The following is a 22,300-nucleotide window of genomic DNA, read 5'->3' as shown; positions in this document are numbered from 1 at the left end:
TTTTGAAGTGTTTGAAGTGTTTTACGTGAAGGTTATTGAAGTGTTTTGTTATTGAAGATGAGAACTAGGAGTAAGGTTTCTTGTTAGTAAACATATACAATGGAACCTCGGTAATATGAATCTCACGGGGTCGTGGAAAAATTTGTATCATCCGAACATTCGTATCATCAAAAATGGAAGAAAGTAAGTGTGCAGAAGCATGGGAAAGGCAGGCGCGAAGATCTCTTTAGGTTCGAGAAGGTTTATTACAGTCACGCGGTCACAGCTCCGCACTCGCGGCACACACATCGCGGTGCGATCACGTCGGCGACATGCGGGCCGCGTGCCTCTGCAGATTTCTCGTGGCGCATACAACCCAACGAGATGGTGCCGATGAGCACTGCTCACGATGAGTACAGTGCGACCGCTAGTCTGCGATGTGCAGCCCGTGTGCACCCGCCGCGTACGCTGCCAATTACTACTCACAGCTGCGCGCCGCTGCGAACTTTTCACGGCGTGGAAAATGATCGCAATGCTGCCAATATGTGGTCCGCCCGCCTCGGCTTACTTCTCGCGGTGTTGGTTACACTCCATTCTTAATATTTAAAGGTGCGAATAACACGATACAAACAGAGTGAAGACAATGGGACAAAACGCCACTTACTACTAGTTTATTGAACTCATGAAGCATACATATATAGTCTTTATCATCACATGCGCAGACACGTCACCTAATATCAAATTTAACATGATAACCCACGCTCAAGAAATTTCTTTTCCACCATCTACAACGCAATTGATGTGTCACTTATGCCTGAGCTGGCTTTCTTTTTGATATAAAAGACTTCGATCAGTTCCCTGTTCCCATTATCAGTTTCCATTTTACATCAAAAAGAAACCTAGCTCATGCACAAGTCACAAATCAATTGCCTTGTACAGGGTGATCCACTTCTAGCTATAACACGGCCACTGCTTTCAAAGCATCATTGCGTCCTACCCGGCCATTCCATAAAGCTAGGCGGCAGGCCATGCGAAGCATCACCTCCGCGTCCCACTGTGCATATATCGCTTTGCTTAGATAAGCACCTGCATCCAACGCAGTGCTGCTTTGAAAGCAGTGACCTTGTGATAGCTAGAAGTGGATCACCCTGTACATGGCAGAAGAGAAATTTCTTGAACATGGGTTATCATGTTTAATTTGATTTAGGTGACGTGTCTGCACATGTGACGAAAAAGCCTATATATGTATGTTTCATGTGTTCAATAAACTAGTTGAAAGTGATGCTTCGTCCTGTCGTCTTCACTGTGTTTGTCTCGTGTTATTTGCACCTTTAAATATTGACAGTGTAGGGAGTGTGCATTTGCCATCTATGAGGATTCTCACAATGTGAGGCCTTGTGGTGTGCACAACTCTATGAAGAAGGTCCCAAACCACTTTTGTTGTAGTTTCCCTAGATATTTGTCTGCTTCTGACTTTTCATTGTAAAAATGAATACGATTAGCAGAGTAATGCCAAACTCCATAATGTATTCACTCTATGTGGATGACCTTTAAATAGCCTACACATTGTGCAACATGTCCACATGTAAGAGGCAGGTCCAATTAACAATAAATAAGCTAACAAAATGGGCCAGTGATAATGGGTTTAAATTTTCTCCGCAGAAGACAGTGACAGTTATGTTCTCTCTCAAACGAGGCATACAGCCCAACCCTACCTTACACCTAAATAAAATCAAACTGCCTGTAAACAATAACCACAAATTCAAATTACTTTTGTCAAAAGACTCACTTTTCTCCCCCACATACAAGCACTAAACCTCCAAATCCCTAAACATCCTGAAGGTCCTCTCACATAAACGTTGGGGATCTGATAGGGCATGCCTTTTGCATAGTCGACAACCGATTTTTCGGACTCTCAACGGACAACGAAAATGTCTGAAAAATCGGGCTGTTCGAAAAAACAAATGTGCACCAAAAAAGCTAAATTTATTGCCTATTATTCACTTTGAGGCCGGAAAAAGTCATGAATGCTTTTCTGCACCACGCTCCGCTTCCGTGCTAACAGGTCCACCTGAATTTCGCTTGCATCAGCTCAGCTTGCGTCGGCTGCGCTGCTGCAGGGGAGTCGTCATCGTCGCTCTCAGACTCCACAAGCACTTGGCGAATAATTCCTGCATCTATGAGCCCAGCGCACAGTTCCAACTGGTGGTCCACGTCTGTGAACTCTAAAAACGAGACGGCCAATGGAATTTTGACACCAGCAGTGCGAAGGTCGTAAATGAACAGCTCACTGCTTGACAGCTGCTCGACGATGCTCTCCTCATCCAAGGCTGCCGACTCGTCATTCAGCGAAAAGCCCGCGTGACGGAAGCAGTTGCGCAGCGTTGTGGGTGCTACAGACTTCCATGCATCTGCGAGGGTACTAAGTGCTCCAAGCAGATCGACAGAGTAGGTTTTCCCACTGCCGAGGCACACCACAATCACCAACCACTGAATCACAACACAGACTCCGTTGAGTGCCTTCTCGCTACTGCGTTGCACAAAAAAAAAAAGGAATTTCTTATAAAATCTGGAAACAGGTTCTTGAAAAATTGAAGTCGATTCAATTAAATGCGAGCCACAGTAGCAACAGAACGTAGTTCTCGCATAGACCATGGCTAGGCCTACTCGCTACGCTCGGCAACGCACGTGAAACACACGGCAAACACACAGAGGAACTGGTAGTCAAAGCTATCACGCTAAAAGAAAAAAAAAATAGTCCGGTGGTGAGCAGTGACGGCAGCGACGTCCCAGAAACGGAAGCTGCTAGGCAAATAATATACTCAATCCAGCGTGTTTTGCTGAGGAGCGGCAGGCAAGGCCTGCACAGGTTTCGAGGCTATCGAAGGAAAAAGTAAACAAACAAGATGGCGGCGACACCGCTCAAAATGTGTGGCAGTTGGCCGGCTGACGCTTGGAATGTCCGAAAAATTGAATAGCCCTCCTAGAGTGTCCGAAATTTTGAGCAGCGTAATACACTGACTTTATAAGGTATGTCCTGGGGCCGGGAAAAAGTCCGAATCATCAAGCATGTCTGAAAAATTGGGTGTTAAAAAAATCGGTCGTCGACTGTATATCGCTCTGTTGTGCGCTCCTGCCTGGACTATGGAAGCATAATTTATGGATCAGCTAGGCAATCATATTTAAAGAAATTAGACCCAGTGCATAACTTATGCCTCCGCCTTGCTTGTGGTGCATACAGAACGTCTCCTGTGGATAGCCTCTATGTGGAAACTAACGAGCCTTCACTGAGATAGACGAGCTTTACTTACGTGCGCATATGTCCTCAAAATAAAGTCATAAAAAAAAACGCCTGTGCTATTCAATAGTCACAACTTGCCCCTCCAGAGTCATTTTCGCAAATAGACCTCAATCAACGAAGCCATTGATACTGCGGTTCGAAGAGATACGTTGCAAACTCCATATTCTGGACACATTACTGGATATCGCTCAAAACAACAGCCCTCTACCGCCATGGTACAATCTTTCCACAATTTGTGATCTCACTCTCACACAGTTTCCAAAGACTAAAACCCCACAAGAGCACATTATTCAGGAATTCCTTAAATTTCAGGAGGAATACAGAAGCTTCGCAGAGTTTTATGGATTGAAGACAACTGTTACACGGGAAGTGCAGTTGTGCGAGGAGATTCCGAGAAAAGACATCCACACTGTACATCTATTTTCACTGCCGAATCCCACGTCATTTCTGTTGCCGTAGAGAAAATAATAAAAGAGAATGTTACAAACAGCATTATTTACAGACTCCCTAGCCGTCCTCAGAGTTCTAAATCTAAGAAATGCAGCCGCTCCGTTACTCGGAGACATAATACACAATATCGCAACAGCCATTGCTCGAAGATATAACATAAATTTTTGCTGGGTCCCTAGTCACGTGGGCATTAAAGGCAAAGAGAGCGACACATGTGCTGCGAAAGCCCGTGACAAGCTAATGAAGTGTATAAACATACCCTACAAAGACTGTATGAAACTTGTACATCGCAAACAAAAAGAAAAATGGCAGTCTTCCTGGAATAGTGAAGGAGATAACAAACTACACTTACTAAAGCCCATTTTGGGAGAATGGATGTCGTGCCAGCATCAGGAACGTTTCATAGAAGTAATACTATGCCACCTCCGCATTGGACACACACACCTGACACATAATTTTCTGCTGACAAAAAAAGACAAACCTCAATGCAAAGAATGTGGAGAACAACAAACTATTAACCACGTTTTATTCTCATGCACAGGTCTCGAAACACTAAGAAAAAAATGTTTTACCCCATTTTACAAACAACACATACCTTTTCACGCAAAACTGATTTTTGGTGAAGATGGACTTGTAGATTTGTCGTGTGTTTTCAGTTTTCTAAGGGAAGCAAATGTCTTACACAAACCGTAGAATAAATCAAGTGTGCATCAGTAAACAAATTAAAACCTCATGCTTTCCACATCATTGCGTTAGCAGCTTATGCGCCGTAAAAACCAACGCAACCTGTTTCCTAAAAGGAGACTTTCTAAACAAACGGTTGTTTAAACACATCCATTTTCCCCCTTTTTTCACAAAACAAATTAACCTTGTTCTTGGCGCATGATAGCCTTAGTAGTTGCTTATGCGCCAAAAAACACAACACAACAATTCAGATGTGCCGCACTGCTATTATTATGCAGGTTAGGACAAGCAGCAGGGCATACGAATCTACCATGGTGTGAAGGACAACTGGGGACAGTGCTCAAGATCCCCCAAGGAGGCATATGTGTGCACGTCGAATCTCCTCATGGCCAGCTGTCTCCTCAACACTGTGCGCAGTGCTTCTCGTGTCACTGGCAGCAGGCTGAAGAAGCGTGCCGCTTTATCTTGTGTGTGCCTCTCTCCTGATCTGCTACTTTCACAAACAGTCAGATGCAACCAAGGAAACAATAGGTTGATCCAAGTGTGCTGTCAACCACCACTGTTCATTTTTTTTTGTTGGCTGCTGTGTGGGGCACATTTATTGCCTGCCCTCAAATGACGGCTACTTACTTTGTCGTCCTCTGCAAGTTTCATCTCCAAACATCAGTGTGCTTTTTTCCCCACAGCCCTGCACTATTTGCCAATTTGCGAGACTTGCACATTGTCACTGTTGCTTTTAGTACCTTACCATGCTGACTCTCTTGTGTGCCTTCTTTCTTTAATTGTTGTGTACATAGTGCTTTTAAGCTTCAGGAGTCTTTGTTCCTTCCTCACTGAAACTTTCTTTCGAGTGTATGTGCATGTACATTTGCTCTTCATAGCTAGAGAAAAGGGCTAAAGGATGAACGACAGTCTGAAAGTTTCACTAGAAACAGAACTTTCAAAAGTGCATCATGTTTTTGCCAAATTTTTTAAATATTGGAGCCTGTTTTTCTCCACAAGTGTCTTTTTACCCATGCTCTGTGCAAAATTTTTCTGCTCACTATTGCAGTGCAAATGCAACACTGAAGCCCCATTCCAGGCATCATTTGCTTTCTCTGTATGAGTCACAATCGCACACATAGCCAGGCAAAAAAAAAGTGCCAATGTAGCCTCACTATGGCCCTCTTGTTGGCAAGGCAAGATGGTGCGCAGGACGCTAAAGGAAAATGTGGGCAACTTTTTTTCTACTTGCAGTGACTCCTACTGCCTACTGAACCATTACACAGTATTGAATTAAAATGGTGACTGTCATTTCATTTCGAAATGAGTATGTTTTCAACCCCTTTGAATTGGTGACGCACGAATTTTTGGTGATTTGAGGTGATGCTGACATAAAACTGATGGTTGATCAGTCTGTGAAGAATCCGTAACTGTGCAAACATGTTTGCGGAAGGAAAAATTGCAAGCATTGACTGGTTGGCTATCCTGGAGTGGCATCTTGCTTTAAGCTGTTGGTGCAAACACAACCTGTCAATTTGGTTCACCTGTACATACTTCTCTTCTGCATCCTCAGGTGTGAACCATAAGCGTGTTGGTGTTAAGCCTTATGCACGAATTTCCTACAGGTTGTGCTTATCATAAAAGATGCCTTAATGTTTCTTCCCTATAATACAAGAATCGGATGTGCCATCCTATATTCTTTTCTAATGCTTTATCTTGATTTTCTTGTACTGGTGTGCCTGTAGGCTTATGTGTGTATGTTGTTCTGTCGCCTTAACGTGAGCAATCTGTCAAGGCTTTCTGCAGATGATTTCGATGCAACAGCAAGACTAAAGAAAAAAAGAAGCAAAGCCAAAGTTCATGGCTTTTCAGTCTTGATGCTGCACAATACAAAAAAATTGCGCAAATCAATATTTGTCTCTGTCTGTGATAACCAGAGCAAACGTTATGCAGGTCCTTGCGATTGCTGTGTGTATAATGAAAAAAAGAAAAGACCGTGCGTGAAAGTTGCAAATAAATATTTTTCGTGCCTGGCATATTTTGGCACAGCGTCCTGTGACATCACTAAAATAACATCCAAAGACTTCCTCCTTTCTAAAAGGCCTCTCTGTACAGAAAGATATAGGCACAATGATTCAGTACAGTAGATGGAATCATGACCTATCCCACTGGATTGGCAGTGTGGTCTGCTGCATATCAATGTTGTGGTTAGAAAGACAGCACAGCTATGGGTTTTGCCCAGCTGTCGACAAATGTGGGAACTTCCCACGTTTGCCACGGGGAAATGTTGCAGTATTGTTAGCATAACAGCCCAGTTTAGTAGTACCATGCACTCATTCTCCATGCAGGTACTAAGAGGGCTTAAAAAATACTCTCTGGGAAAGGAATCGTTGCAACCATCTCTGTGCCATCTGCTTGCCATTAGATGATTAGTGTAGAGGCAGAGTAATACTCTTGTTACACGGGCGTTTTCAACAGCAGTGCAGTTGGCAGTCAGTTGAACTGATGAGCAGTTATCGATGTTACATGGCAGCACCAACTGCAGTTGAGATTTCAACGGGAATTTAGTCCAGCTGAGGTCTGGGGTCATAGTTGAACTGGTCAACTGACAAAATTACTATCAGCAGATGCGCCATATCTATCGAGTCGGAGTCATTTCCAACGGCTATGTGTTCTCAAACCACATGGAAGGTTGTTGCCCTAGCTAACACAAGTTTCAGCCTGCAACTTTAACCACTCAAACGAGTGTGAAAACAGAAGCGCGCGAATCTGTATAAAAACAGCAATCGAGCAGTGCAGCCAGACACGACTCAAATGGATTGACTTGGCTTTGTGTCGAGCTCAATTGTGGCATAATCGAAAGAGAAAACGGGCCCAAAATGTGCAGTTCACTAATATAAAGTGTGCAAGTATTGTGTAAAGTAATAATGAAAAGGGAAACACATTTTTTAGTCAAAATTGCGCGTGGCAGAATCATAGGATTCTGAGACAATTGAGTTTTGCGAGCTATTCTGTGTAACTGCAGTTGACTTCGTTCAGTTCGTCAGTTGAAAAGCTGAACTGTCAGCTGAACAGCAGTTGAAACTGCCCGTGTAACATGGGTATAACAAGATGACATGCATATAACACAAGGAGCACATTGTTGCAGTGCAACTCGCGAGAAGAGGGTCAAGAGATGTTTGGATGCCATTGATGCAGATTAGGTTTTTTTGGCATATTAAATACTAAAAGCAAAAGGATCAGTATACAGTAGACTCCCGTTAACACGAACTCGCTTAAGATGAACCCTCGGTTAAGATGAACAGTGGAGGTCGGTTGTTTGGTTCCCCATAGAGTCAATGCAAAAAAAAAAATCCGCTTAAGACGAACACTTTGCAATCGCTAATCGGTTAAGATGAATTTTCACGGCCGGCCGCACCCCACCCGCGCAGCTTACTCGACCGTCTGAGCAGCGCTTCAGCGGAAAGAAAAAAAAAGCTTTTCAGTGCCACGACCATCCGTGCCGCCGATGCACGCAGACCCAAGCACGTCGGCGTCTGAAATGCGATTATACGAAGGCGGAAGAGTGCCGCTGCTCGTCCTCTCCCACCGTTCCCCCGCTCACTCCTTTTGTCCCCGCAGTAGGAGTAGGTTCGCGTTTCGCGTCATGCCGGCTGTCTTGGTACGGCCTCGGGCAAGGACGAAACAGAGCGCAGAGAGGAAGAGAAAGAGAAAAAAAAAACGCATGCGCGGCCCGGCCAGCAAAACTAGCGAAACGCGGGAAAAAAAACGGTGAGAAGAAAAAGCAGCCAATGACGTTTCCCAATGGTGATCACGTGATAGTGTCGTCATGCCAGTGCTATCGAGCTCCGCGCCTTTGCTGACCGCCAACGACGCCTACTATGCAGTGTACAGATTCATTGTTCGTGGCGGGTGCGTGCGTCGTGTCTCGCAATTTTCTACCAGGCTGTACGCTGTCACCGCTCCGCGCCTTTGCTGACCGCCAACGACGCCTACTATGCAGTGCACAGATTCATTGTTCATGGCGGGTGCGCGCGTCGTGTCTCGCAATTTTCTACCAGGCTGTACGCTGTCACCTCGTGGTGTGCGCTGTTTGTTTTCGTGCGCGCCATGTTTGCCATGTTGCTACTATGGCTAGTCGGCCAAGAACTCGAAAAAAGCCGCTTGAGCTTCGTGAGAAGGCCGAAGTTTTGACCGAAGTTCGCGCCGGCCAGCTTTCGAAGACTGAAATAGCGCGCAAGTTCGGCATCGCGGAAAGTACCGTGAGCGGTATCGTGAAGGATGAAGTGCGGATTACCAGTGCTTTGGAAGATAGTGAGTTTGCGCTGAAGCGGAAGAGGATGCGCACAGCTATGCACAAAGACCTTGAAGACGTTCTGCTTGCCTGGGTGAAGAGAGCGCGCAGTGCGAATTTGCCAGTGAATGGAGTGCTACTGAAAGCTAAGGCGGAAGAAATTGCCCTGCGACTGAATGTCGAGTTTGCGTGCAGCGATGGGTGGCTCGACTGTTTTCGGAAAAGGCATGGACTGGCCTTTCGGTGTGTTGTCGGCGAGGCCGCTGCAGTAGATGAAGCGGTCTGCAGTGATTGGAGGCAGAACAAGATGAAAGATGAATGAACTCATGGACGAATATGACCCTCAAGACATATACAATGTGGACGAAACTGCGCTTTTCTACCAGCTACTCCCAAATAAAACACTCTCATTTGCTGGTGATGACTGCGTGGCGGGCAAACGGAGCAAGCTTTGAGTAACGGTCCTCGTGGGCGCAAATATGACTGGGACTGACAAACTAAAGTTGCTGGTGATTGGCAAATCTAGAGCACCACGCTGCTTTCAAAACATAAAAACGCTGCCGGTCACGTACATAGCTAATTCAAAAGCGTGGATGACGCAGGCACTTTTCGAGCAGTGGCTTCAAGAGATGGATCGCCACTTCCAGAGACAGAAGAGAAAAGTTCTCATTGTTGACAACTGTCCCGGACACGGCCACGTCGCCGGACTTCATGCCATCCGACTGAAGTTTCTACCAGCGAATACACGAAGCTGCAGCCTATGGACTAGGGAGTAATAAGTAGCTTGAAGAGGCACTATCGTCGCTCTCTGCTGCAAAGGATGCTGATTTGCATGGAGAGCAGTAAAGAGTACACAGTTAACCTGTTAAGTGCTGTCCACTTACTGACGAGCGCCTGGGAGCAGGTTACTCAAGCCACTATTGCCAACGCCTTCCGCCATCCAGGATTTGTGGCGCTTAGTGGTTGCTCAGTGCAGAATAACTGCGATACTACGAATGAGGACCACACTGCAAACTTGGAGGATAGAAGCATTGTTTCTGCGCTGAGCAGTAAGGGTGTATTCATTGACATCAGTGCGTATGTCAGCATTAACGAAAGTGGAAACGTGTAGGGCTGACACACTGGACGCTCTGATTGAAGAAGTGCTTGACCTATCATTGGAAACTGCTGCTGAAGATGACAGCTTGAATGTTATGCCTGAATCTGCACTAGTTACCTGTGATGCAGCTGATGCCTGCCTAGACACTTTAGTGCAGTTTTTTTAACAGTGTGAGCGCACTGAAGGGTATCTTCAAAAGTTAAGCGAGATGTCTGCTTTTGTAGCAGGCCGTCGATTTTCACGACAGACACAAAAAAAAAGACTGGGTAACAGTCAACAATGCCTGATATCTTACTACTGCAAAGTGTAGTAGACAATCATTAGTCCAATAAATGCTTTTATTGCAGTTTATTTTCCTGAAAGGACATTTTATTCATTTGTTCTCATATACGAGGTATTTGGACACACTCTGCATGCTCAAAAATCATTTTTGGAAGCACTCCTGATTAGACGAACTTCTGATAAGACTAACAGTTTTCATGGTCCCTTGGAGTTCGTCTTAAAGGGAGTCTACTGTAGTGAAATCTCGATACATTTCTCACCAGCATTGAAATTAATGTATTATCCAAAAATCATATTATCCAAACACGCTTGAAAAGACTGCAAATACATGCATACTTGGCACAAAACTTGCTTTTAATAAAGCGCTTTAATATAATCCATCACTTAGCACTAGACTTCTTGTTTTTTGATGTTCTGCAGCAAGCTTTTTAAAACTTGTAGAATCGAGTAGCAGTTTCATCACGCAGTCCTGCACACTCGACAAAGTCATGAAGCGTGTCCAAAGCTTCAAGTGCACCATCAGTAGACCATGGCTGAAGATCACCACTACAGTCTCTCGCATCTTGGTCGTCGTCATCCCCATCACTCTAGTCTTCAGCAGTAACATCGGCTATGATATTGTCAGGCATGTGCACAGAAGACAAGGAAGTGAAAAAGAGGCTCTCCAGAATAGAGGTTGAGGAAGAGGAAGCTCCATAAATTCATTTCTAAACATGTGACCAGCAATCACTACATTTACATAACAAATACCAAGTGGAACCAACGATTCTCCACCTACGCCACGAAATATGACAGTTCTATCTCAACCAAATAATTTTACGACTGAGGCGACTCTTAAAATCTAAGCTCATGACGGAAACTGTAGCACCCGTGTCCACTAAGGCCATAACACGAACGCCATCCACTAACACTTCCAGGCGGTTCTTCAGCACAACGACAGGTAGAGAAATTGGCAGCATCGATGACCTGGCGACCGCACCTCCATCGGCCACACGCTAGTGTCCCGGTGGCAGCGAGAGGCGGCGGAGAGATGGCGAACGTCGGGAGCGGCGAGCAGGGGGAGTCGGGCTGCGGTCAGAAGCTGGAGAGTAATTTTGTGGTGGTGCATAGCAGTAGGAGCCCGAAGAGCATAGAAAGGTCTGGTCACGGACTTCAGGACTCGTATATCGACGGTTCGACCATTGGTGCTGGTAACGTGGAGCCTGGTACTGTCGGCGGCAGAATCTGGATATGTGGCCGAGCATACCACAGCGATAACATACTGGTGGTTCGTGAGCACGATCCAAATAATAGTCCTCGGAGGCAGGATCGAAGCAATCAGTAAAGTCCGGCCGCTGGTGTTGTTGCGGAGGCAGTGACACGTTGTGGTTGGAACGAGAGAGTAGAGCAGGGCCGTATGAGTCGTTCCGGGGTCCACGGACAGGATAAGTGTGAGCGGTAGCACCCCTCATCAGGCATGTGCACAGAAGAAGACAAGGAAGTGAAAAAGAGGCTCTCCAGAACAGAGGTTGAGGAAGAGAAAGCCCACTATGTGTTGGTTAGTGCACCAGGCTAAGCTGAAGAGGTGCTCTGTAAATACTTTAACAATATGTTGAATACTGCATTATTCACATGTCTCCAGTTGGTCGTCCACCGATACAAATTCTTCTGGAAATGCGTCTACGTTCAGATCATCCCAATCCAGGATGTGTTGTCTTCGTCCGCCATGGCATCACCAGCCGCACAAAAAAAGCCACACTTGAAGCAATTGGCAGTTTCTAGTTTGATGCGATTCGATGACATAGCCAGAAAATGGATAGCATCAAGAAGGCCTGCCTTCAAGCTTGCATCTTTCCAGTCAATTTTTGCCAAGAAACATTGCACTAATAAGCTCCTCAAGTGAAACGACATTTTTTATTATGCCTGCATCAAGGTGTTGCAAGTGACTGGTGCGGGTGACAACAAGATCACTTTCACGTTCTGCAGCCAGGAAGTCTCAACAAGGTATGCGGCACAGTTGTTGAGACGGTGAAGAATTTTATGGTTTTCTACGTGTATCCGGGCATCCAGGATGAGGAACTCTGAAAAAGGCGGTGATCATCCATGCCATCCTATTTGCATTGTAAATGACAGGAATGTGCAGGTTACAGGAGAAGCAACATGGCTTCCAAAACATTTCAGTCACTGTAGGCTTAAGCTTTTAGGCCCCGTCTGCACTGCAGCACAATAGTCTTTTTTTTTTTTGCCTTCTTGACATGTCACCCTTCATGCTGAAACTTTTCTCGGGCTGAAAATTCAACAATCCAGTTTTATCTGTATTCAAGACGTCCTTAGTACTGCGAAATTATCGCTGGCAGAGTCGAAATCCAGTTGGAGACATCACCTTCATTGGCAGACTTCGCTTCGCCGGAAACGGTCCTGTACGGCATGCCATGTGTTTTTGTGTTTTGAAACTGTGGAGCCACCTGCCCGATGCCTTGGAATTTGCGATGCCTGAAGAGAGTGCAATCTCATCTGCTTTTTGCAACCAACAGCGTTGTCAATGTTCACACCTGCTGCCCTTACATCCTTGAACTATGCCAGAACTATCTTTTCCATTTTACCATGCTCCGTGCCCCTTGTTTGTTTCACACCCGCACTGAAGACTTGGATGTTCTCTCGAATTTCCTTTTGCTTACCGACAATCGTGTTCAGCATGGAGATGGGCAAACTTCATGTACCAGGTCCACAGGTTTCTTCTGCAGGCTTTCGTGGATTTTTCAACAGGGTGTCGAACCGGAATGTTTTCGGGTTCAGGTTCACGCCTTTAGAGTCCGGTTTCGGCTCCGGAGACACATTCCGTTCCAGTTCGAACTGATTCATAGCCTTCCCAAACCGGTTCGAACGGGTTCGGAAAGAAAGAAAAACTTGGGGAGTATTTTTTCATTGCACTTTTTAATACTGAGTTTTCTTTCCTGTTCCAGTATATAATAAATGCTTGAAATTCATTTAGTAGTTCGTCTTGTTTTTGTCATCAGATGCGACGGGCTGCACTTGGTGGTACAGACCTCAGCAAAATGTTTGAGTGACCGACCGACAGCAAGATGTGGGAAGATAATGATTATTTTCACTGGAACTTAATTCTGAAGCTGTCAAGTGCCGAAAGAAAGTTAAAAGAAAACGTTTCCTGCTGTGTTTTTCAAGTATAAATATCACTTTTTTACTCTACTACTGCATGTAAAACAATGTTTTGTCTGGATTCGACTAGAGGGCTTTGAAAGCAGATAAAGACCAACCCAAGCACACACCACACACCTCAACGTACACAGCAATGTATACAGCATATATGTCTGATTGGGATCCGAATCTCCATTGCCATGAGAAGACATTCATAGCACATCCTTACAGACGTCCAAATTTGGATATTTGTATTGGAGATTTTGTGTATGTCCGAGGGCATCCATTATTGCATGACGAGCAGATGTCCGCATGCGGACGTTCGAGAAGTATTCGTGAATGTCCTATGGCCATGAATTTGTGGCTGGCATACATGTTTTATCTTCGCGCAAAATGTTGGAACAAGAGATTTTGTTGCGCAGATGACGAAATTCATCTGACCTCATTCCTATTAGTGATGAACTGATTGCTCAAACTAACTAAATACTACCACTCGAGTATGGCGTTGATATAAAATAACCTCATCTAAATTAATCATGTGGCTTTCTAGCATCTGATCTGGTAATTAATGCAGTTTTTTTTTCTCCAGCATTCTTATGTGCCGAGGCATGCACTCTTCGTTCCGTGAAAATGACTCAGGCTGCATAGCATAGCAGCCCACCTCAAAGTCGATCCAATCCAATACGACAGACAAGTTTTGGCGCCATTGCTGTGAGTTACTGATGTTCCGTAGCGCTTCCAAGGTCGATCCCGTGCTTCTTTGGAATTTCGTTTTTCGAGCTCATTTTGTGTTTTTTGTTTATTGTGTGGTTATTTGGCTGTGATACAAAAGTGATGTGCCTCTTATGCACTGGTCGAGACCTTCTTTTGGTCCTGAAGCTTTCGTAAAGAGCCCAGGTGTCGTTCTGAAAGTCCCTCGATAATATGAAAGTAACGACTTTCTGTGAACTCTGCCAGCGCCCTGCACATCCTCGCAAATCCTCCTCTCTAACCTCTTCATCAGCGCTTTTCTCAAGGTAAATGGCTCCGCGGGCCGTTACAGAAAAAGCATGCGAAAAGTCCGCTCTATGTTTTTTTCTGCGCCATTTTTAAGGCAGCCACTGTTGCTAGGACCGCGCTCCCTAGCATTCCACGCTATTTGCGCTCTTTTACCTTTTAGTACAGCGCTATGCTGAGTTGCTGCGCATTTTAGTGCACAAGCCGGCGTGAAAAAGGCTTCGTTCTTTTTGTGATTCCAAGTGGAAAGGACACCATTCGAAGAAAAAAGTGGCTCAACAACATCGGCCAAAAGAAGTTCACACGAAAACTGCCCACCTCTACAAGGTACTGTGCGTTACTGTGTATACTTGAAACTGCTTGCAAGCACATCACAAATCTGACAATCTCGCTTAATTCGCTGATCATTTTGCATCATTATACTCGTTATTGTTTTCACTTCATGGCTCCGCTCAATGCGCTATAATACCGACTGCTGATGCATACATTATGCATACATATAAATTAAATAGTCGCTTTAATTTCTGAACCTCGGTCTCACTTTTCAACGATAATGCATGCAATGAGGGAGATGAATAACACATTAATAAGCTTATGTCGCAGAAAAGTGTGTAGAGAACTCGTCTGCAGAAAGTATATATCCGCACATCAAAACTTTGTCTCCTTACACCTTCGAAATTTGACCTTGTCTGAATCTGGCAAAGATTGGTGTAGCCTAATTTGAATATGGCAAATTCAGTGTTAAAGTCCGAATTTCCATGGGCCTCCTTCAAAATGTAGCCCCAGCAACCCCCTAAATTTGACCTCATCCTAATGTAGTCAAAGTCAGTGTCCAACCTAATTTGGGTATGGCGAATTCATTGACATCCAATCCAAATTTCGGTGGACCTCCAAAATTTGGCCCCATGGACCCTAAAAATTTTCCTCGTCCAAATCTGGTCAAAATTGACGTCCAACCTAATTTGCGTAGGGCGAATTCAGTGGTGACCTCCAAACCTAGTTGGGCCATTCCCAAAATTTAGCCCTTTGGACCCCCGAAATTTGACCGAAATTGGTGTCCGGCCTATTTGAGTGTGGGGAATTCAGTGGTGATCTCCAAATTTAGGAGGGCTGCCCCCGAAATTTGGCCCTCTGAATCCCCAAAATTTGACCTGTTCCAAATCTGACCGAAATTGGTATCTGTAACCTAATTTGAGCATGGCCAACTCAGTGGTGACTTCCAAGTTTAGGTGGGCCTTAAACATTTGGCTAGTTAACGGGCATCATATCCATTTTCATAGTGTAGAGCATTAATCGGTCGTACAACAAGGGGTCTAGTGTGTGCAGAGAAAATAATGCTGTTTGGTCTTGGGTTGATATAGGCGTATTTTATACGTGCACATGCTGTCGCAGTTATCAACATAAGGCTTGCAAGTTTTCCACATTTTGTCACTAACAGAGCTGAAAGTGTTGAGTCATGTTTTTTAATCCAATCAAAGCAAAAAAAGTTGGTCATACTACAATTAGGATTGGCACCAATTTTGATAAAATTCCGACGTCAAATTACGGTGGCCAAGAGGACCAAATTTTGGGATGCAGACGACACTTTACTCGGTGCCCGGATTTTTGCTCTTGGTTTCAGCTTGACATCGCCGACAGCGGGAGCTAGAGGTGCATCATGTTTAATAGAAAGAAGTTATTTGTTTTCAAGGAGCCGTGAAAAATCTCAACTACAAAAACAGTTAAGCCACTGCATGTGCACGGCATCGTGCCAAATTCAGAAGGAACCTCAACGAATTTTAGAATGGCCATCAAAGCAAATGTCCCAGCCTGTTCCTAGCAGCTGTCGCGTTTCTGAAACTCCACTCCTGAACTTCATAAACTGTACTTCCATGAAAATTAGTCCGAGGTGAATCTACGTTTAACTGAGCATTGATATGCTGAAAATATTCAGGAATGTTCAAATATATTATAAATATTATGCTTAATATACTATGCCATATTGAGACAGACAGTATTGAAAAGTCAAAAGAAATACGAGCTGTATGCAGCAAGTAGTTTTTGCTTTTGCCACAAGAGCTCGTAATTGGCACTTTCATTGCGCATACGAGACGGTAATTTAAGTGGTTCGTGTGAGATGCTAATTCAAGTGGCTCGTGGTGCAGTCAACCGTGTCGCATGTCTTTCTAGTGTTTTTATTCAATAAAAAAGCGTGGAAAAAGCACAAACTTAAGAGCACGTGCGTGTGCTAGCCAATTGCCCTGACAGCAAGCGAGCAATGCCCCAAAAAGTGTGCTATGTGCAGTGCATGCAGTCGGCGGGCGAGGTTAATCGAGGAGGAAAACGGCAAAGTGAAGGAGAGTGTCGCTACTTTCAAATTATTAAGGGGCTTTACTGCAACTGACTTCTCCGAGACACTGGTAACACTTGTGTCTGACCTTGCCAGCTACTGCAACCACCGCAAGCACGACTCGCTCAGCGTAATCCGTGCACTGTGCACCATGTTAGGCAGCAAAGTAGCCTGCATCAATGTTAACTTCGGCGAAGCAGTCTTTGTGAGACTGCTTCGTGAGAATTGGAATGCATCCCAAAATGATGGCTGCCCGGCTAGCCGTAGACATCTACTAGGGGGTATTAGAACGCACCCTTTGGTCTACTTTCCTGGGAGCTGCTACTTTCCTAGTCAGTCCTCTTTGTGCCTTTTTGATTTGATTTGCTATGCATGTTGATTATTGTGATCAAGTGCAGCACCTCATTGCATATTTTTCGTGGCCTGGAAGTGCGACATCGTTTACAGTGTTCTTCAGTGTGTCAAACATTGAAAATTGAAACCAAAGTTTCAAGCAGGCCTGTGGCGGATGTTAGGGACGATGCTGATTATTGAATTTTAAGCTGCCTTCCCAGTGCACCAGACAGCATTTCAACGCATCCGCTTGCAGTAGCTTGCTTTGAGCGCTGGCATCGATATGCTGGAGTCGAAAAGCAGGCATAATCGAAAGGGATCAAAATGCCTTTTGTTGGCGGCAGTGTTTCAATGCACAGAGAGCAAAATTTTTTGATGTATCAATGCCCAAGCGCGTGGTGCGAGATGACGCTGCCGCATCTACCTGACAGCGGCTTCCACGAAAATTTCAGTGCCGACCACTCTACATTTCAGTACATTGTTGGTGTTTGTGAGAGAATGCATTGGCAAGACACAAACATGAGGAAAGCGATTTCTCTGGATAAACGCCTGACAATTAGCCTTTACCGTCTTGCAACATCAGCAGAAGAGTGGACTGTCACTAACCTCTGGCATGAGCCCTGCCTCGGTCAATTTGATCTTCCGAAAATTCTGTGCTGTGGTTGTGCAGACCTTGGAACCCGAATTTGTGCACTTTCCAAAGCTGCATGAATTGAAAGAACACATGCGTCAGTTTGCAGCAGTTTGTGCCTTCCCTCAAGGTTTTGGTGCAATGAATGGATGTCACATTGAAGCATGCCCTACAAAGGAGGAGGCTAGTGATTATTACAATTATAAAAGCTGGTACAGCGCTGTCCTGCTCTCTGTGGTTGACCACACAAGTTTCTCTACATCAACTGTGGCAGTCCTGGAAGAAATAATGACTGCAGTATTTCAGACCTCACAGCTAGTGATCTGTTTCAATAAGAAGCAAAGGTAATGGAAGGCGTACAAGTTGGTCCAGTGCTCCTCGCTTACCAAGCTTCTCCCTTCAAAGCCATATAATGAAGCCTTCCCCCTTTCATGGCAATATAGGGTCATTCACACTATATTTCAAGCACCAGACATGGTGTAGAAAATGCATTTGGGCGCCTGAAGGCACGCTTCAGGGTCTTGTTGAAAGGCCTTGAGTGCAAAATCGACAATGTGAACATCGTGATCTGTAGTGCTTGTGTGCTCCAAATTGCTTGCGAGCAACACAGTGATCAGTGCGATGCAGGCTGGCATTGCACTGATAAAAAAACTGCGAAGTGCAGACAAAAGGCATCCTCAGCCAGTATGCACAAGTAGTCGAGTATTGCCGTCAGTAGTAGCTGTCAGGAATGCCTTGGCAGAGCAGCTTGCAGGCAACTGAAACATTTTGCATGTCTGCTATGAGCAACTGCTGGTCCATACGGGTGTGAATGTGCCATTTTGTGTGCCTTGAAGTCGGCTAAGAATTATTACAGTGTAGCCTTGTACTGTGCTTCTAACTGAACTGTACGTTCTGCCGAAGTTGAAGCACATTGCTATACACAACCTGCCATAATGCATCAAAACTGCCAAAAATTTCAAAGCAATAAAGGGGCAACTTGTTTTTCAATCTCAAAAAAGCATCATCCTTGATTTTTATAAAAATTTCTTGGTACCTTGGCAATATTATGGACCAAAATGTATTGCATTACATTGAAAAAAGTTGTAAAAATAAATATAAAACTGGGCACCTATCTTGAAAACTGTCTATATTCAGCTCTACTTTTTGACATAACACAATTAATTGGTGCACTGAAATGTTTTACCTTATAATAAGGTCAATTGAAGAAAGAAAATGAAGGATAAGATTTATAAGCACGACTTCCTGGCGCGCCATACCGCGTCGACATAACGATATGAAATGCGCACATTCTTAAGATGTATTCATTTTTCAACGGAGTAAATGGGAGCGATATATTTGAAATGTGCTAACTTTTAAGTTGCATTTTAATTTTTCGAATGGGATGAGCAATGGATCTGAACATACACAACCAGCTTTTCTCTCGGTAGTGCAAAGAACACGCCTCGAGTGTTAATTTCGGCTGTTTCATTAGGCCAAAATGGCCGTTTCGCTACTATTTTGAACAGTAGCTAGCATACATTTGCGTGTCTGCCTCATGATATACGCTGAAGACAAACAAGCTGTTATGTACTCGGCATTGAGCATGTGAACATTATATACACTCAATGGCTGCGCTGAGACATGCCATAAAATAAAATGCGAATATCCGAAAAACTGTCGTTTAAAGAGTTTGTCGACCTAATTAATGCGGCATGTTTAGTACATGCGGCAATACTGACGGAGTTTTTATTTCTGAGCTATCCATACGCACTCGTATCAACGAACGTTTATTTTTGTAGCCAAACTCATAGATAACTTCGTGCTTATGACTGATATGACATACAGCTGCTTATCTAAACGCCACATATCACACGAATGATGCCACACCACAACATCAAGAAGCAGGCCCGCTTGTCAAAACGTGCGTTATATGGCAGCGGCGCTATCACCGACTCAGCCGCCACGTCGTGCTGTGGCCTCGAGATCGAGCAGAGTCGCCATCTTGCGGCTCAGCGGCGAAACCTACTCAGTGTGGATGCGTTTTCGCGTCGCGTGCCAGCCCACAGTGATTTACGCGCGCGCATGCGGCGTGTACAGGAGTGTTTTGCTTGTTTCGCGGTTCCTGTGCGCTTTTGCTTACCTATATGCCTCTTGCAAAATAAATATGAACAGGCTGGAATGACAACCCTCTGTTTGGAAAGAATTAGTACATGGTATCCTTTTTAGATGGCAACCTAGTCAACTTAACACGAGTGTATCCCTTATAGGGAACCCAAGCTCAATTTTCGCCGCGCGACGGCAGCGCCGAATTCCTGGCGTGGTGGCGAAATGTGAAACGATGGGGCTTCGCCGGAGCGGACGCTTCGCTAGCTTCCTGTGCAGGCGCGGCGATCGCGCGTTGCGCCTGGCGGTTATTTGGCAATACAAAAACGCTTCCGCTGATGCGAAACGGATGTACTAGTAGCATTGTGTTATGGGAAGCCGCACTAGGCGAATCACCAAAAGACGAGGCTCACGTGTGAAACTTTGCTGATTCATTTGGAAGTCTGTCCGCAAGACCTGTTTTCCAACTGCATGACAGCGTTCTGATAAGTCTCGCGTTCTTTGTGGAAACGAAAATAGCCAATTTTCCTTTTCTTCGTAAACTCAGAAATGTCGACAGTTGACAAAGATAGCTTGGAGAGGCATCAAAAAAGTACAGTGGTTTAACACCATGCAAAAAAAAAAGTGAAGAGGTTGGAAGATTATCCTGCTCTTCGCTCCCCGCATGCCGAGTTTTGCCGATTTTCTGTGCTCTCTCCTTGCTTTGTGAGCGCTCTGAAAGCAACCAAATCAACAGATGCGACGTCCGCGATCGAGACTGACCAAGAAAATATCTAGGAACGAGGCCTTTTTTTTTTTTTTGGGGGGGGGGGGGGGGGATGGGGGCAGCGTTGAAAAACTTGCCTTGCTGAGATGCTTTTACAGATTTTCGCAAATTGGCCAATAAGTGAACCAATTATTATTATTATTATTAGTAGTAGTAGTATTAACAAAGATATGTCGGAAGTGCAGTACAAAAGTGATCCTATAGCTATGGCTCGACTGACACTACTCGCACGGAGCACCCCATTCGCGTCACAGGGTTCGTAAGTGCAAACCAAATATCATAAATGAAGTACAACCCTTTAATAAGAACCGAAATAAAACACTATGTAGTACAATTAAGCTTGGATTTCACCTGCCTTCCGAGCCAGAAAGTCGGTTATGTCGCGTGCAGCGCACAGAGCACGCATGTGCTTATGAGATTGCTAGCGTTCTTGTCTGATGAAACACCTCCTTTGGACTATCTACTTATTATTCTATTGCAAGATTTCCTTTGGTAACGTCGTAATAAAAAAACTAATCCGTATATTGATCGCATGCTGCAAGCCAAAACAATGGTCAACGAGCGGGCCACTTAATTATTTCACAGTGCTGACGATTATACTTTAGCAGTTTTTAAACATATTATATCCGACAATATAATTACATAGCGGACTTACCTCGAGATGCACTTCCTACGTTTTTGCTAACGTGGGACGCATTCACGATCAATATTTACTCATCCCCGTCTGTTGTCATGCTCTGCAGTGCAGACGTGAATAAAAAGTTTCCCGCCTATAATTAAGTATCCTTCATGAAAATACGTGTCAGGTTGCCCAATCAAGACGGAATGTAGGTGGCATGTCGCGGTGCGCCTGCGGGGGCGCGTCAAAAGCACGCGTCAAAGCGCATCCGTCCATCTGGCGGAGGAGGCCGCAACAAGCCAAGGGCTACCTGCCAGCCTCTAATCCGCGGGCGCACGACTCCCCGTCTTCCCCGGCACGCGTGCCGGGGGTGGGGAAAAGGAGGAGGAGGAGGAGGAGGAGGAAACTTTATTGAGGAGAATTTGGAAAGTTCTTTCTTCGTGGGAGTTCGCTTCTCCTCAGTTCCGCCCCAGGGGTGGTCATCGCTCGATGGGCGGGGAAGAGGACGCCCATTTCTGATGGAATTAAAAGTTGTACAACCAATCAACCATCAAAGCGCGTGCTTGGGCGAGAGAAAGCGCACGGCGCACGCTGCGAAGGCAGCGAGCTGAGCCGGCGGGTCCAGTGTTCTGTCCGCGCGACAAAGCAGCGCGAGACGTCTGCACGTGCGCAGAAGAGAGCGAGCGAAAGGAGAAAACTTGCACGGGATGCCTAGGTGGTGCCGCCGCGCGTATCTCCAGTTTCTACTTTTTGGTCAGAGATGGCGCTCCCTGTCAGTAGCAGCAGCGCCGCCTGACGGTGCTTTGGAAGCCTATTGCTCTTTAAAGTTCCGAGAGCTTATTTTTTGCAGGCACTTTATGATCACCGGCCACAAAGTCTGGCACTGCGGGAAGCAAGTGCCAGGAGTGATGCCGCTGAACTTCTTGCCTTGCAAGCAAACAAGAAGCTTGTAAAAAAACGCATTGAAGAAGCAACAGGAAAACTTGTTCTACTCAAGGATCTAAGTAATGCAGCCAGTATATCCAAGCCAGAAACAAGAAATAGCACTCCTCCTACAGAAGGCGTACGGTAAGACCTTATTGATGAAAGTTTTCGAAAACATGCACATACATCAACAAGTCACGTGCATAGCCCTAACAAGATGATAAGTGAATACCAGTATCTGCCAAGACGAGTGCAACAAGCAAAGCTAGTCAGTTACTTTTGGTGCCATATCTTCAGTGCTTACGTGTGCAATGCTTGTTAATATCACCAACGTTGCAGCATACCTATTTATATTGCTTCAGTATAGAGCCTTTTTCATACACAGGTAAATAGCAAGCCTCGCAATGAAAT

The 22,300-nt window shown here is 45.0% G+C and overlaps 1 protein-coding gene across 8 annotated transcripts in view; it reads left to right on the top strand.

Annotated features, from left to right (window-relative positions):
- Positions 1–6,432, top strand: part of LOC146182829 (phosphatidylcholine:ceramide cholinephosphotransferase 2-like) — a 240,412-nt gene extending 233,980 nt beyond the window's left edge. For all 8 annotated transcript variants that reach the window (XM_084608946.1, XM_084608944.1, XM_084608942.1 and 5 more), the window contains one exon: positions 4,693–6,432. The gene's annotated coding sequence lies outside the window, so the exon portion shown is untranslated. The remainder of the gene's footprint in view (positions 1–4,692) is intronic.
- The last annotated feature ends 15,868 nt before the right edge of the window (positions 6,433–22,300 follow it).

This window comes from Amblyomma maculatum, chromosome 7 (assembly GCF_055883805.1).
Source record: "Amblyomma maculatum isolate TAMU_Amacu chromosome 7, ASM5588380v1, whole genome shotgun sequence".
Classification (NCBI taxonomy): Eukaryota; Metazoa; Arthropoda; class Arachnida; order Ixodida; family Ixodidae; genus Amblyomma; species Amblyomma maculatum.
Note: the sequence above shows the minus strand (reverse complement) of the source record. Positions and strands in the feature narration are given on the sequence as shown.